The sequence below is a fragment of the Macrobrachium rosenbergii genome, chromosome 6, assembly GCF_040412425.1.
Source record: "Macrobrachium rosenbergii isolate ZJJX-2024 chromosome 6, ASM4041242v1, whole genome shotgun sequence".
NCBI lineage: Eukaryota > Metazoa > Arthropoda > Malacostraca > Decapoda > Palaemonidae > Macrobrachium > Macrobrachium rosenbergii.
In genome coordinates, this window is record NC_089746.1 from 54,158,877 (window position 1) to 54,176,194 (window position 17,318).

Consider the following 17,318-nt stretch of genomic DNA (forward strand, 5'->3'; position numbering starts at 1 on the left):
AAATCCCTAACAGGCTTGTACTAAAAACGCGGCAAAGGTGGACATAACGGGGTTAAAACCCTTAGGGGCCATTATCTAGGAAAGATTAATGTGACCTTTTTTCTGTTACTTTTTTACCTAGATTCCGCAAATTCTCCCTTCCACTTTTCGAAAAGCTCTACACAGTCATGACACTTTCGTTGATTAAATGGCAGTTCATTGTATTTCGTCTGTTCTATAATGATTCCTGCTGCGCCGATGAGATGCCAGGGTACATAATAATTCTTGATCCGACATGTATAATTCCTTGTGAAAAGTAAATGATACAGCACTGAAACTCTCCGTTGTAAGTTAGGTTACTATAGTCTATTCTTTTAAGAGGACGGTAAATACACGCATCTAATACCACTGGTGCCTTTTCCTTCTTTCTGATTGACGTATTCATTTAAATTGGAACCCATGGCGTGAGGTGAACAGCACGAGTGTTTGCCAATGACTGTTAGATTTAATGATGTCGATTAAGGTATTGAAGCTCAAAAAAAAAAAAAAAAAAAGCTTTCATGGGCAACTCCGTTTTTTTCATCTCCTAGTCTGATAGCCAGATGCTTGAAAAGTAATGAACGAATTCTTGCGATTTTTCTATCTACTGTCATCTAGAGGAAAAGAAATTATGGAATTCTGGAGTGCATCCGAGTACGGATCTAAATCCAAGATTGCTTGTATCTTGCTTAATAATTATTGTTTATAAATATGTGGCCATTTTAAAGAAAAAAAACTACTTTCCTGTTACTTCTGAAAGACCATGCAAATGATGCAGAGTATTTTGGTAAACTAATCGTAACAGAGGATAATTGTAACAATTTTTTTTAGAGCAGCGTCGTACATAGATCATTCCACGTTTGAAAGTGCAACACTAATCCTTAAAAAATTGGTTAATGTTAAACCATGCTATAAAATTTTAATTCTCATAGCAAAGAAAGAAAAAATTTTCGCCGTTTCACATTAGATAGGAGCCACCCTGATGAAATAACAAAAGTGTAACTAAACTCTTAAGGGTCTCAGTTAAGCCAAAATGTTACGTAAAGGAGCATTACAGCGGAAAGATAATCTAATGCTCAAGTGTCCAACATACTCGGTCATGAATATTTCTTAACTCGTCCAATCTAAGGAATTAAGGAGTTTCTTTTTTTTTTTTTTTTAATGGGGACAAGAGACCATTTCATTAGGCAAAGTCTTATGCTGTGACACGCAAGGTAGGTCACAGACGGATGCATTTTTGTTTTTATTCTTGTCAGGTCGCAGAGGTTCTCTTTAAGCAACTATCTCGTTGTATAATGTCACCAGGCCAGAGCAGAGCAATTTTTGGAGACTTGCTATTAGTGCACTTGATGCCTTGTGAACAAAAGTTATTAACGTCAGGTGTAGGCGGGGAATGTGGTTGATTGCATTCGGGTCGTTTCGGCCGTAAGCACGTTCATGTGCAAAATGGGCGCCGTGTTTAGTACCAGCCCCTTGGGGATGTACGTAAAACATGAAATAATAATGGTAAATACCATAAACATAACGGTAAATACCATAACGTCTTACATTGTTTTGGATGTCACGGCCTAAAGTGACTTACGGCCGAAACGACCAGGACCGGGTTGATTTATGCTAAAATTATAGATTTCTTGTTATATCACACAGCACTCAAAAAAATGTAAATTCGAATGAAAACTTGAGTAAATAGGCAATGAAAATATGATTGTATATTTCACTGATACATCTCACATGTGCAAAAATACCTTATCAGGACAGGAGTTGCTGTGGGTATTTGATTGTCCAGGGACAGAGGCTGCAATCTTTATTAGGCCCTACTGCAAATTCACAAATTTAAGAAGTCTCAAGGCAGAAGTCCTGCTCTAAGGGGAAAATATATAGGAAATGATACGACATTAAATTCTTACAAGGGAATGGGCTTAATACTAGCTGTGAGTCTTTCTTACTCTAAATGGCAGTAGGATAACAATACATGCTACAGTTACAAGATGTTTGATTAAGGTATATTTTTTCAAACTTCATTCATACTTTATTTTGGAACGCTATAATGCCACTTGCATCGATACCACTTGTATTCAGATTATAATGGTGCTCATAATGTTCAGTATTTTCACTGGGACTGAAATCAAACTTGAGTTCTGTCTATTGCATATTTGCTAAGTGACGCAATTCAAGTCCCCATAACGGGTTTAATCTGTCCCGAATTAAGCACACAAGAAGGTTGCGTCAAATCGGAATCTGTGTATGATCCATTTACTCTTTGGTTAATTCCAGCGCTTGTATGTTGTATGTTGGCCTTATGGCAAAGCTTAAAGCATATTATGGTAACAAAAGCGAGCCAGCTCAAAGCTCTTATGCAGTATCAGTGTTGTCCTTTTATTTTGATTCAGCTCAAGGTCTGTACGTGGTATGCATCTACCGTTATCCAATTTCCATGTGTACATTATATTTTTATTTTATCAGGGTAAACATGAGGTGATATTTTATTACAGTTGCTTTACTTCCATTTATATATGACTTCCCGGAGTCAAATTCTTGAGATGTATGTTAGTATTGCACCAGCCCCGGTTATTTGGCCATGCCCCTAGGTTAGGTTAGGTCAAGATAGATATGGTTGTGGGAAACATAATGAGATTATGTTCAAGAAAATTCTATGGTTAGTTTATTTAAGATATGGCGTCCGGCTTTTTTTCAGGGAAAGGTCCTAGTACTAGGTTACATCTTGGGAAAATGCATCCCAGAGAGATATACTCTCTCTTTTGCCGTCTATAGAAATGCATCTTCTGAACAGTTTGCCTAATACTTTCCATTACACATAACTGTTAGGATGTAGGTTAGAAGATGTAATGCTGAAAATGAATTCACCCACCCTTCGGATAATTTGGTAAGAGTTAAACTTTATTTTATTATTTTATTCTCTTCTGTTATCTACCCTAATACAATTCTCCTTACATTTCAATAATTCATTTACTTTTTATCTATTTATTTACTAACTTGTTAAATTATTTTTTCTGTTTTGACAAGTGATCTCCTCTAATTGTATTTCCCTTTACCTCTGGTTACTTCTTTCTAATGAACACGTTATTCTTTGGAAGCTTGAATTTCAAGTCACTGCCCACTGTGGACTTGTTCCATATGAATAGGGCTCATCTTCTGAATAATAATAATAATAATAATAATAATAATAATAATAATAATAATTTTTTGTTAACAAAGTAAAGCAGAATTTATTTTTATAACATTTACACCAGCATGTCCCTTCAGAGCAAGCCAATGAAGCTTGAATTTCAAGTCAGTAGCCCCTGTGGGCTTGTGACATATGAATAGGGCTCATCTTTTGGATAATAATAATAATAATAATAATAATAATAATAATAATAACAATAATAATAATAAAAATAATAATAATTTTGTTAAAGTAAAGCAGAATTTGTTTTTATAACATCAAGCTGTCCCTTCAAAGCAAGCTAATGATAATTTCGATGATAACGGCTGTTGGAAACATGATGCTTATAAGTCCATGAGACAAATGATACGTGTGATTATCCGCTTCCGAGTGTTAGCACAATAACACACGCACGAGATTTTGATCACGTGACATCTATTATTTTTACTCTCTCTCTCTCTCTCTCTCTCTCTCTCTCTCTCTATTCAAAAAAGTGAATGAATGAATTAAATGAAAAGAATGAATCACTTAAAATGATGAAATCAACGTGTGCTAATGTTTGAGTCATTTTACAAAGTCGTTCAGTCGACACCCTTGATAATGTTTTCCTTCTGGGCTTTAGTTATTTTTGATTTGTCACCTGATCGTTTTATTTGTACGTTCAAATTCTTTTATAGAAAAGTAACTGAAGTATATATATATATATATATATATATATATATATATATATATATATATATATATATATATATATATATATATATATGTGTGTGTGTGTGTGTGTGTGTGTGTGTGTGTGTGTGTGTGTGTGTGTAGAATAACTTGGCCTTCCTCCCGAAAAATGCATTATGCTTCTGTTGGCCTAGGCTGGAAATTATGTTCCTGGTGGCCAGTCGAATATGGTGGGCTGTAGCCATTTAATAAAAAGCATTGGGCTAGCAACCTTATCCTGTGAAATCTTATCGCTACAGGTAAAGCTTTTTTATGATATCTGAATACTACAGGTCTAGTGTGCGGGGGCGCACAGTAATAACCGACAATATGAAAGTACTCCATAAATATCAACACAGTATGCTGGAACTTGGGATCATTAATCATATGAATAGCCACATACACAGCTATTATTCCCTGCTTTCTCTGCACTTTCCCATTTTCTATTGGAACGAGAACACTTTCGTACAATACTGATCTGCATAAACCTGTTTGTCTAACACTCTAACATAATCTGGTAGATTTTCATCAGTGAACTTATATCCTTCGTACTGAAAGTGACTCTGTGCTGGAAAATGTAAGAGTTCGGCAGTTTGTTATCCGTATGTTTCTGTGAACTTTGCAGCATTGTAAGTGCAGTTAGAAAATCTTGAAATGTTTTTTTCCCCTCTTTTGCTGGTGACAGAGGCAGCAATTGGAGACTGGACGGCGCAATCATATCATTGTCTTCGTGGAAGTCGTAACAGCTCCCTTCCGGAACTCTTTTTCTTTTGTTAGAGCTGAAGCAGAAATTATATTTTTCGTGTGTTCTTTCTCAGAATTGAAGCAGCATTATTAATTTTAATTCTTTTATTCTTCAGAAAAAATTTAAACAGCAGGAGAAGGAATGATGATAATACTGAATCCAATACCTGTTTCAAGTATACTCCAGCTATCCTTGGGCCATTTTTCTTAATTTTCATAAGTATCCCCTCCTCACTAATACTTCCGTTTTTTTTACTACACTCTCCTCTGACATTTAATTTTCTCTTTTTCCTTCACATTCCCTTGCCAGGTATCAAAGTTTATTTTTCCTGTCCATGCAAAGAAATCTCCAATGATATTAATCCATCTCCGTACACGTATGTTTCATGTACAAACTCCAGTAATATCTGTATTAATGCAAAGGCATCCGTTTGGTGTACAAATAATATTTTCTTAATTTGTGAATGAATTTACGTTTGGGTATATAGCGCCATATTTCCTGTAATACTGTAATATTCGCGTACATGTGCATCAGTATGTTTTGAAATATCTACGAACGTGAATTTCTATTACTGTAACCCAACCGTATACTCTGAAGATACAAAGGCCTATAAAAGCACTATATGCACGTTGCAACCATACATATCAGATAGGTTGTCAGGTGTTAGTGTATCCTCACACAACTAAAATAAGAAACGCTTCTGTAATATGGGCTCATGTGATTACATCAAATAAAGCGTCAGAAGTGAATCTTCTCTTTTTCATGATTTCCGTCTTCCTGTCGCAGATTCCCCGCGTACTTTGGAGACCAGCAAGAGAGAACGCATCATCAACCACGACAAAGAGGATGACTCATGCTGAATGCTGATGACGTCACTGCACAGATTTGGGGCCCGGTGAGTGTGATTCCACTGGGTTGTGTTTCAGTGGTCGAATCTTCTTTTTTTTTTTTTACTTTTTGCTGATGGTTGCTGTTTCCGATGACGCTGATGTGGCTACGGCTTCGGGAAGTTTCATTTTAAAAGTGCTGAAATACGTTCGATGAGTTGGGATGAAGATCGGTTTAAAGCTAAAGAAATAAAAATGAATAACTATTTGCCTTAGATACTTTCGGATGAAGGTGGTCATTTAACCATATTCAGTGAAGTCATATTTTATAGATATGTTTCATACTTGACTAATTATCAAAACTGGTCTGAACCAGAAGGCATTTCCGTGGAAATGACGCCTTTGCATCAGACGGAACATTTAGCTACTTTAAGACGGAATTCTTCTGAAACCATCTGTTACAAATAGTACTGTACAAAGAGGAAATCGATCGTGCATTCCAGCAGAATGATCTAAAAAAAGATGTGTCGTCTAACAAAACTTATTACTCCTCCTCCATGTTTTAGCTTTCTTGTTAAGGTGATAATACTCGAATTCCTAAGTTCCGGAAAAATGAATATTCAAGCATTTTTCTCCATTGGCGCAGGGAAGCCAGGAGATTAGTAAGCACTAATACTTGTCATTAAATACATGAAGTTGTTTCTTCAGTGAAAACAAAACTCATACCCACTCAGAAGCGAATGCTCACGAGTCATAACACCATCACATACATGCATATATGTACATTTATACATACATACATACATATATATATGTACAGTATGTATATATATATATACAAATATATGTGTATATGTATATATGACTGTGAAATATCTTCTGTTAGAATTCCATCAAATATAAGGAGCCCATAAAAACGCCAAAATGTAGAAAATAAAGGCCATATTTCAGAGACCAAACTGTCTCCCTCCTCAGGCAAATATATATATATATATATATATATATATATATATATATATATATATATATATATATATATATATATATTATATATTTTATATATTTCTTGACTCAACTGACATTGTTGAGTAGGAGGCCGGGATACCGGTCTGGACAAAAACAAGTCTACATTAGCCTAACATAAAAAGTGAGAGATTCATACAGTTCTTGCTGAGAGGAGAACGAGGCATAGCAACCGAGCCTACATTACTGTATATTCTGCCAGCATTAGCGAACCGCACGCGAAGAGGTGTACACAAAGGAGCGGAAAACATTGTAAACAATGTTAGAGAGAGTGAGTGAGGGCGAAGGCTGACAAAAGAAGTAGAGAGAACAGAAGAAAAGTTGTTTGTCAGATTTACAGACTTAACGGCGCCGCTCGATATGGTAAACAAGATGGGGATAAAGGGTGACCATACAGGGTTATAGGTTCTGCCTCCTGGAAGAAGGGAAGGACGATCTTTCGTTGTTATTCACCGGTAGATCAAATGGCGAGGATTAAGGGATGGAAGGTGGGGATGGGAGAGGCTTGTCGGATGAGTGAGAAGAAAAGGGCGATCTGCCAAACCTAAATATTCTATTTCCTTTTCCCTGTGGCGCAGGAAATTCATGCGTTCTTCCCTTTGGGGCGGGAATACCATAGGAAAACTTTGTTTGAACGTACACACACGCACACGCACACCCACACACACACACACACACACACACACACACACACACATATATATATATATATATATATATATATATATATATATATATATATATATATATATATATATATATATATATATATATGCATATGCATATGTATTCATGTTACAACAACAGGACAGAGAAGAAACAAAATATTAGGTCGAAAGGTTTTAAATTTGTCTGCATGTCGCACAGAAGAGGAGAAATGCGTGATAGTGAAAATGTTTAGGGAGTGCAGGCTGGATATTACGGCAATTAGTGAAGCCAAAATGAATGGGCGGGTTGTTCACGAGAGGGAGGGACAGAGACTGATTGTTGTTATATAAATACACTAAATGTGTTTATTCTTTTAGAGAATGTTTTTTATCTTGTGGAAATTTCTGAAGAATCATTGAGATGTCATTGCAAGGGAAAAAATGAATATGTGTTTTTAGGAGAATAAGAAATAGAAAAAATATATACATTTATGAAGAATACAAAGGCTTGGAATTAATATCCGTGATTGATTACTGATTTACAGAAGTAAAAAATATATATCTTTAATTCTTGGAACTCTGACTCTCACAGCTTAAAATTTGCTTATTTACAAAAAAATAACTTGTAATTGTTTGAGATTTGAATGTTAGACAAAAATGACTGATGTAAAAGGAGATTCACAGCATAAAGATTAAGTAAAAGGACAAACGTGTAAGAAAAGGTTCACTACCAGAGAGAGAGAGAGAGAGAGAGAGAGAGAGAGAGAGAGAGAGAGAGAGAGAGAGAGAGCCTCATTGTCTAGGCGTTCCTGTTTTGTTGGTTCACTGAAATTTTAAACTTCAGAGATCCATTGTGTCCTAACGTCAAAATCTGACATAAAAAAGGATCAAAATGTCTGCAGTTATATTACACAGAGTCCATACACACACACATATATATACATACTCACACACATATACATATATATGTATATATATATATATATATATATATATATATATATATATATATATATATATATATATATATATATATATATATATATATATATATTATTTGTGCATGAGTGTGTTAGTGTATTTTGTACACATATAATCTATAAAATGAACCCATTAATAGCAAATATTTATAGTTTTCCGTGAAAAATTAATCGTTGTCAAGTTATTCTGAGAAAAAGAAGCAGCTGTCTTTCATAAAAGTATTCAGGGCAGGACATAACAGAGTGTCTTTGCAAAGTGCAGCTATCAAAGGAAGCCTTATTAGAACGTCCATGACGTCTCTCTCTCTCTCTCTCTCTCTCTCTCTCTCTCTCTCTCTCTCTCTCTCTCTCTCTTCTTCTTCTTCTTCTTCTTCTTCTTCTTCTTCTTCTTCTTCTGTTTAAGTTATTATTCCTTTCAAAAGACGAAATATGATTTTGCAATACTTTACATTAAAATTTCATAAATATAGTACACCAATTATGTACTGCACTGCTAAGGAGACAGTTTCAATCAGGACCTAACCCTCCTCTTTAGGTCTTGCTTCCAACATTCCACTCTTTTATATTCGTGTGGTGGTTGCTTTAAATTAAGCTTTATGCAAGCAAGGGCCCTTTCCCAAAGGCGGCCACTGACCGCAATTCCTTATAGAATATAAGGTGGCAAAGGTCCGTAATGTTAAAGTGAAGTGATCCTGGTTTGATCCTCGTCTGAACACCCCGAAGCCTTGAATTTTCACTGTATTATTTGCTTATCTCGGATCAATATTGTAACAGCAGATGTTACTTTCAGCAGAGATTCACACAGGAAATGACTGGAGGTAAAAGAAGGAGCAAAAATCAGCGAGCTTCTCTTTAGTGTTTTTGAGTCAATTAAATGCTAGTGTGAAACATTGCGAAAAAGAAGTGTATAACAGTTTGAGTGGTACAAGCACTCAAGATAAGAGAAATTATGAAATACCTGGATGTGAATCAAAGGACTTTAGATGGGGCAGTTATGGGATAGAATAACCTTTATTTAGTCCCATCGAGATGTTTATAGAAGAGTTCCAAAGAGAGATCAGTATGCCATGCCAGGACAAACAAATCCATATAAACAGGCATACTCAGAAGAAAATGTACAGTAATATCTAAGAAGAAAGTCTTAGAAAGTCTAGAAAGTTGTGACTGGTAAATATGTTAACGTATACAGATATCAGCGCTCAATAAGGCTGACATAATGATAGCGCTAAGCCATCCCACCAAGATCACCAAGTCATACATATATGGACCTTCATTTTTCCCCAAAAAAAAAAGAGCCACATGAGATGATTTATGTTGGGCTGTGCACACAAAAATGAATCAATATTTGCGTAACTGAGACCAGGTGTTGTGATACATAATGGACAACAATGCAGAAAAGTCACTGGAATTAATGAATGGAAGAACGAGCCTTGAAAATCGGTAAGATTATATTGAAAATAGGAGGCAAACCACTTTCGATTTTTTCCTGTTCTAGTTTAATATCCAGTTGCATTTGTTTGTAAAAGATAAAATGGGCTAATTTAAACTTTATTATGATGAGAAATGAGGAAGGTAAAACTGTTTGTAAAGAGCAATGGAAATGATACAGACTCTAGCAGTAGCAGTAGCTTTCAGTAACAGTAGCAGTAGTATGGCTTCAGAATCAGTACAGAGAACGTTTATTATTGCTTGTTTACTGTCATTCTCTGTCTTCGCTGGAATCTGACGTTCAGCCACTACGATAATTCTGAAGTAAGTTTCAAAGTGCCGCCTGTGTCACTGCAGCTCTCACCTCCCCTTACCTAACAAGAGTTCCTCCAAAAAATGTTCCTTATTGAGTAAAAACCAACTAAGTGCATTGCTGTCAGTAGTGCACCTAAATTCAAATATTAGGCAAATATGAATGGGGTTTTCAAAACTGAAATAACTACTCAAGCTCTCTTTGGTTATTCCTTATACTATAACAGAGGAAGAGACAGAGATGGGCATGTAACCCAAACGAGTTCACTCCCGCAAGATTCAGGAAATATAGAGGAATGAAGAGAAGTCCACACACTAGCAGTGAATTGTGTGGAGAACTGATCAGACCGATTGATCCTTGACTTCACCATTTCGCATCATCTGAAAGACTGCAGCCGGTACAGTGGAGGCAGCTTACTAGGGCTAAACTAATACCCGTTAAAAAAGCACCTTACGAATGGACTGAGTGAATCATAGCTAAGAGTAAGTAATTGGGTTTCATATATAGGAAGTACTCGTATTTGTTGCATTTGTCAGTAAGGTAAAAATTATTATCAGGAACAATGATAAAGGATAACAGCGCTTTTGAAGAGAGGCCGCGAGAAGGAAGAGAAAGATTTATGGATAAGTGTTATTTGCTTTGACTGGAATGTGTGTTGCCATATTCATGGCAACTGGATTGTTTATGCTTAGTTATACAGAAGAAACTTATAGCTAATTACTTGCGTAACTAGAGACAGGTGTTGTGATGAGTAATGGAGACAAACATGAAGGTCAAACTAAGTAAATGGTAGAGTAAGTTTCAGTCATAAGAGGAAATTATATAAACTTCAAATAGTATATATAGGTTATTATGGATAAAACAAGAAATGTTTTGTTGTGGTTACAAACAATGAATTTGTCCTTGTCCACATTAAATGATCGTGACTAATATTCCTGAAACTCCCCAATAATGACGATCATTCTCAACATTAATTGCTCAGCAACAGGATGTCTGACTGACAACACAGCGAAACGAACAGTAAACACATTACGCTCGCAGATCTTAGTTCCGGTGGGATTTCTAAAGAATGAGTCATTCATTCAATAATTTGCCGTGACTGGCTACTTGGCCTCAAACACTTCGGTGGAGTCACTCTTGGAAATGCAGTGGGGCGTGAAAGGGGCTGTAGTTAGTTATAGGTTCTTGCGCTGGACAGGGTGAAAGGGGTTTGTCTTGGACGGGGGAATATGGGGAATGGGGAAGCATTCAGATGAGTGAGTCATGGAACTAAAGCTCTCTCTCTCTCTCTTTCCTCCTGCTTTCTCTCCTTCTCGCTCTCCCCTCGACGACCGACACAGTTCAGAGCTTTGGAGAAACAACCTCAACTGTGCTGATTCATAGCATTTTTCCTGGAATACTTGGTGCCAGCTCACAGGGGTGCATTGCAAAAACTTTGAAAGTTGGTTTTTGTTTGCCGTGTAGCCTTGCCTCCCCGCTTGCATTGCTATTATTATTATTATTATTATTATTATTATTATTATTATTATTATTATTATTATTATTGACGAGGAAGGGAACAAACTCATACCTGGGTATTACGGCAATGTTTCTGAGTCAAGATTGAATGAGCACATTTGCCTCTTTCTTAACAATAAAACATCAGTTTTTTCCGTAGAAGTCTGTCAAAATTAACGTTCTTCTTAGTTCCCAGAACTCCGTGGCCTCAAGACTCCGAATGGATGATTTGCCTTACTAGAATTATGTCATTCAGTGAGATGGAATCTAACTTGTACCTAATTCAAATTTTACTGTTGCATTTATGGGAAAAGAAAAGTTCACAGGAGAACTTTGCACTGTGAAAGAGATAACAGACAGATGAAGGGCGGGAGTGAGAGTCTGATTGATTGATTGATCAAGTAGGAGAAATTGGTGGCACAAGGACAGTGGTTATCGACGTCACAGGCACAAAAAGTGTCTGGTGAACTTTAGTACAGTGAATTGGCGTGACAACAGCAGAGGTCATCGACTTCGAGAGAGAGAGAGAGAGAGAGAGAGAGAGAGAGAGAGAGAGAGAGAGAGAGAGAGAGAGAGAGAGAGATGATTTATTCTAAATGACATGCTGTTTATGCTCCGTCCTGCAAAGAGACAATTGAGTATTTGTGTGACGCCTTCATAGTAGAAGAGGGGCCCCTCCATAGTCAATATATGTTCCAGAGAAAGTATTTTCACTTCTGCATATCGATAAAGAGAAAAATTGCTCTGATCAAGAACGGGTGCGTATAAACAGCAAAGTACCGTTATTTCTCCATAGGGAAACTTGACCCAATTCATGACGACGCCTTTACGAGGCATGCCATTATCGAAGATGAGGCAACACTTTTAAAAAAGTAGAAAATGCGCCGGAGTTTCTTCAGCGCTATCGAGTTTTCTGTACAGCGTATAATCAAGGCCACCAAAAACAGATCTATCTTTCGGTGGTCTCCGTATAATGCTATATGAGCTGCGACCCATGAATCTTTAACCACGCCCAGTGGTGGCCTATCCTATATCGTCGCAGGATGCACGATAATGGCTAATTTTAACCTTAAATAAAATTAAAACTCCTGAGGCTAGAGGGCTGCATTTTGGTATGTTTGATGATGGGAGGGTGGATGATCAACATACCAATTTGCAGCCCTCTAGCCTCAGTAGTTTTTAAAATCTGAGGGCGGACGGACAGACAAAGCCAGCACAACTGAAAAGGAAGTTGAAACCTCATTCATTTTTTCTAAGAGACTTTCAGGTGACTTGAAACATTCTTCGCAGCGTAACCTGGCACGCTACGTCACAGTTAAGTATACCTTAGTTTAACCAGACCAGTGAGCTGATTAACAGCTCTCCTAGGGCTGGCCCGAAGGATTAGATTTATTTTGCGTGGCTAAGAACCAACTAGTTACCTAGCAACGGGACCTACAGCTTATTGTGGAACCCGAACCACACTATAGCGAGAAATCACAGTAAATATATATATATATATATATATATATATATATATATATATATATATATATATTTATTTATATATTTATGTTTATTTATATACTTTATGTATATATATATATATATATATATATATATATATATATATATATATTATCCTCCCAGTCTTTACTCATTTTTGCTTGCCTGTTAATACATTGCTATTTTTACCTCTTCAGTCATCAGGAATTAGCGAAATTTGCTTCCTGCCTAGATTATAACTTGTCTTCTGGGAGTAATCGTCACTGTCAGCTACAAATTCCACGAATTAATTCGCGCAAACTTCAAAATACAGTGTTTAACGATCAAATTGTAAATTGTACGAGTTGTTTCTAACTGTATTCTCACAGAAACGTGAGTTAACAGTTCCTTGTAGGGTTTTATATGCTTACGGTGGCTTAGACAACTTTTCTGACGAGCAACTGCGCAACAGAAGGTATAAGTATTTTGTTTTCTATGAACCAATTTAGGATTCATTTGTCTCTAAAATGCGCAGTTCGCGCAGCTCTTGGTGCATCCTGGTTCCAGTTTTGGGAAAGAAAATTCGTTGCCTGTGATACTTGCCTCATTTTTTACATTTTGAGTAAACGACCCAACCTTTGGAGTAAAGATTGCGTGACCGAATCAGTATTTTCCACACGCATACATTATAACCTTATCCTCGAAATTTATTTTTATTGTACTTCATACAGTTCGATATGTGCAGTAGCGCCTGGCGCTCGACTGTTTTAATTTTACGGTGCCTCGTAAAGCAATGGTTATCCAAACCTTTCCTGCTATTAAGTCCTAAATAAATTTCTGAGTGATGAATAAAGGGGGGAAAACAATGTCACATAACCTTACATCTATCTTACATTTAGAGTAGCATGATTTAGTGAATTATCGAAGGTACATTGCGGTAAATAGCCTCGATTGTGCATTGTGAAGTAGTGTCTATATAAGCATGAAGCAGCGAGGAATGACAGGATGAGTTTTCATAATGACCAACTCATCCACCTTTCATATAAAACAATAAAAGATAAACAAAAGGATTCGGTAGCCATGAGATGGCAAGGAGTGCTATTATGTGTGTGAACAGTTGTTCTAATGAGAGGCTCATTTCGCGCCGACCTTGAAGAAGGAAGGACAGATGGCGTTCAAAAGTTATGTAACGCAAAAGGAGAGAAAAGAAAAATACAGAGGGATTTTGTAGTTGTGTGAGAGAGAGAGAGAGAGAGAGAGAGAGAGAGAGAGAGAGAGAGAATTAACCCTTCAGTATACAATGGTTCACAAGAGGGTTAGCACATAATTTCCTTTGAGAGCACATCTCACCATTCTTTCCTTCCCTTTTTTTTTTTTTATTATCCGAAGGTTTCCTCTTGACGAAGCATCTCAGATGCTACACACCCAGCAAACCTTCATGGGGATAACAAAACACAAGAACTCCCTGCAAGTCATATTTATTCAGTGAAATTCCCAAGAGAAAGCTTCCAGTAACTCGAATTTTCGAATTTTGTGGATCATGATCTCGATTGGCTACCAGCCGTTCAGTTGCCAAGTGCTATACGGAGTCTTTACTTAATATCTCTCATTCATAAATTTCTTGTCAGGAGTAGTAGGAAATAAAAAATATATATATTCTTCGACATGACTATTTCCTTTATTAGAGGAAACGAGGAAACTGTATTGAAACATTTAGAATAAGATACTGGAATCCCATTAGAATTTCCTTCGCAGTTGTATAATAATATTCAGCAGTAATGTCGTTCAAATAAAAAAGAGGTTTCTTTCTTTACTCTAGACTCTCCAGAGAATATTGTGGTCTGGCAACACTTCAAATGACGTCAGTGGCCATAGGAGTCAGCCTAATAAAAAAAAAAGTCCTAATGTTATGATTTCTAACATGAACAAAGACTGCGGAAAAGGGAGTGGCTTACTCACGGGTCATTTTCAGTTCCTGCTATTCACCTCCGTTGTTGGGTGGAAAAGGTTCGTGATGAAAGAAGAGAAAATTGGAGAGATGTTGTACGTGATAACCACAAAGAACAAGTGAAAAATACGCCGAAGTTTCTTCGGCGCAATCGAGTTTTCTGTACAGCCGCTACAGCGTATAATCAAGGCCACGGAAAATACATCTATCTTTCGGTGGTCTTGGTAAAATGTTGTATAAGCCTCGGCCCATGAAACTTTAAACCCGGTGGTGGCCTATACTATATTGTTGCCAGAAGCACGAGTACGGCTAACTTTAACCTTAAATAAAATAAAACGAGTAGGCTAGAGGCTAACTTTAAATGGAATCAGTGCGGACGGACAGAATAAAGTGCGGACGGACAGTTGGCACAATTTTTCTTTTCAGAAAACTAAAAAACTGATTGTAATGACAGTTTTCACAACCCATTACCGATAATATATTTGATGATGGAGAAAAGAAAAAAAATTAATGAGAAGTATTATAAATTGGGTCATCAGCTGTTGATTGAAAAGGATTGCTTGGTGAACCCTTGTCATTTATATTTTAATCGTAATTGATCTGTAGAATTTATAATTATCACGGTTATATTAGATTACAAACGCATTTACCGCTTTGTCAATAAGGGTTATTTATATGATTCCATAATGACGATTTCTTACGCGCACACTACTCTTGAAAACAGGATGTAGCCAAATTTCGAAAACGATGTTTAAATTCATTGGATGAAGGAGGATCAGCCGTAGATGCTTGTTTCACAAATCTAAAATTCAGGAAAAGAAACACAAGAGAACTCCAAACTACAACAGCAACAGGTTTTTCAAAGAAGAAACTATACTACAATATGAAGAGAGGTGGTGCAGTAAAATCTACGAAAAGCCTACGTTAGCTAAGAAACTTATGTCATCAGTTATCTAAAGGCTTGAAATGTTACAGGGGAAACGCAAAGGATAATTATAACAGCACAAATAAATCCATAATGTTGATAAAAATTAAATTTTGAATTCTTTAGAAGAGCATGAAATATGGACTTGAAGTTCTGAAATCACTAATGCATGGATTTGGTCACAGGGGCCACCCAGGTGAGAAAAAATCAGACTTCTCAAATGTACTTTTTCTTGACCTTTCGTTTCATGTTCTTGCAAAAATAACATTTTAACCTGACTCTATCTTGGAATTAGAAAGTTAATGGGATATCTTTAGTTTAGAAATAAATGGAATGTAAAAATGAAAAGTCACTGGCCATAACAGAATGAGCAGAATCGGTTTCTCTCATGTTTCATGCTTCTCACTACGTTTTTATTCCGTTGTTGACAGCCTCGGATATTCAGATAAATCAATATAACTCTTTGCCCCTTGCCGAGTGCTCACACCGGGTTATTTTCCTTCTTACCTCCTTCCCCTTCCACTCTTTTCCCTATGATGATATAAGCATATGAAATAAGAAGGAATGTTATACTTCCAACTACAGTTCTCGTTATGCCTTTGTTTTGACCACCAAACAGACAACTGGCAATGCAGATTACAGTGCAGAGAAAGCCGTGATCAATCACATTACAGGAGACTAATAATGTCACTAGTTGGGGTTTAAAGCAACGAAGTTTTCGTAACAATAATCAGTGGAATACCAACTCAGATGACAGTGAAAGTCGCGTAATTTGGTCTTATAAACTTTAGTAGCATTTAATCCAATTTCTATTTGCTGAGTTAGTTTTGCTGCTCAGAGAATATTCATTTTCTTCTATATTTAGTTTGTAAGAGAACGTGTGACCATATTTTGAAAATAGAGAGAGAGAGAGAGAGAGAGAGAGAGAGAGAGAGAGAGAGAGAGAGAGAGAGAGAGAGAGCTTTACCCATAAATCGTATGTGCCTGCGTGCGTGGAAATGAAAAGCTGATAGTGGCAGAGACTCAACGTGATGTGGTGAAACGTATATGACTCGGATCCAGTTTATACACAAGGGAGCCATTTGATTGCAACTTTAGGGTGCACTCGAGGAATCTTAAATCACACTCTCCGCATTTATCTATACATTTTCGACGCATTCTCCAGCGTGAAAAGCATCGGTCAGTGATTTTCAGGTTTATTGCACTTTTTTTATTTGTTTTACCAGTATAAAGCAGTAGGATAACCAGTTTTTATTCTATGCTTGTTCATGTCCATCAGGTATTTTGTATTGTGTCTTCTATTCACTATAGTAGAAATGACATCTTGTATAGCTACCCGCTTTCGTTATTTTCCATTCTTCTTTTTATCTTCTGCTCGAAAATAGGCACACACGCTAAAACAAGGAATAAGGATCGTGGATGCTATCTGAATACATTCCTCCAGTGTCCTTAAAATTTATCGAGAGGAATTCTTTGAATTCGTAACCAACAGATAATGGCAGTGAAGATAAAATTCCGGACCGGAAAATTATCAGGTGATCATTCAGATTCAAGTGGAAAGTTTTAAGCGTGACTAAAAACACGCACCCATCGATCATTGAGCTTTTAAATTCTGCTTCGTTAGTC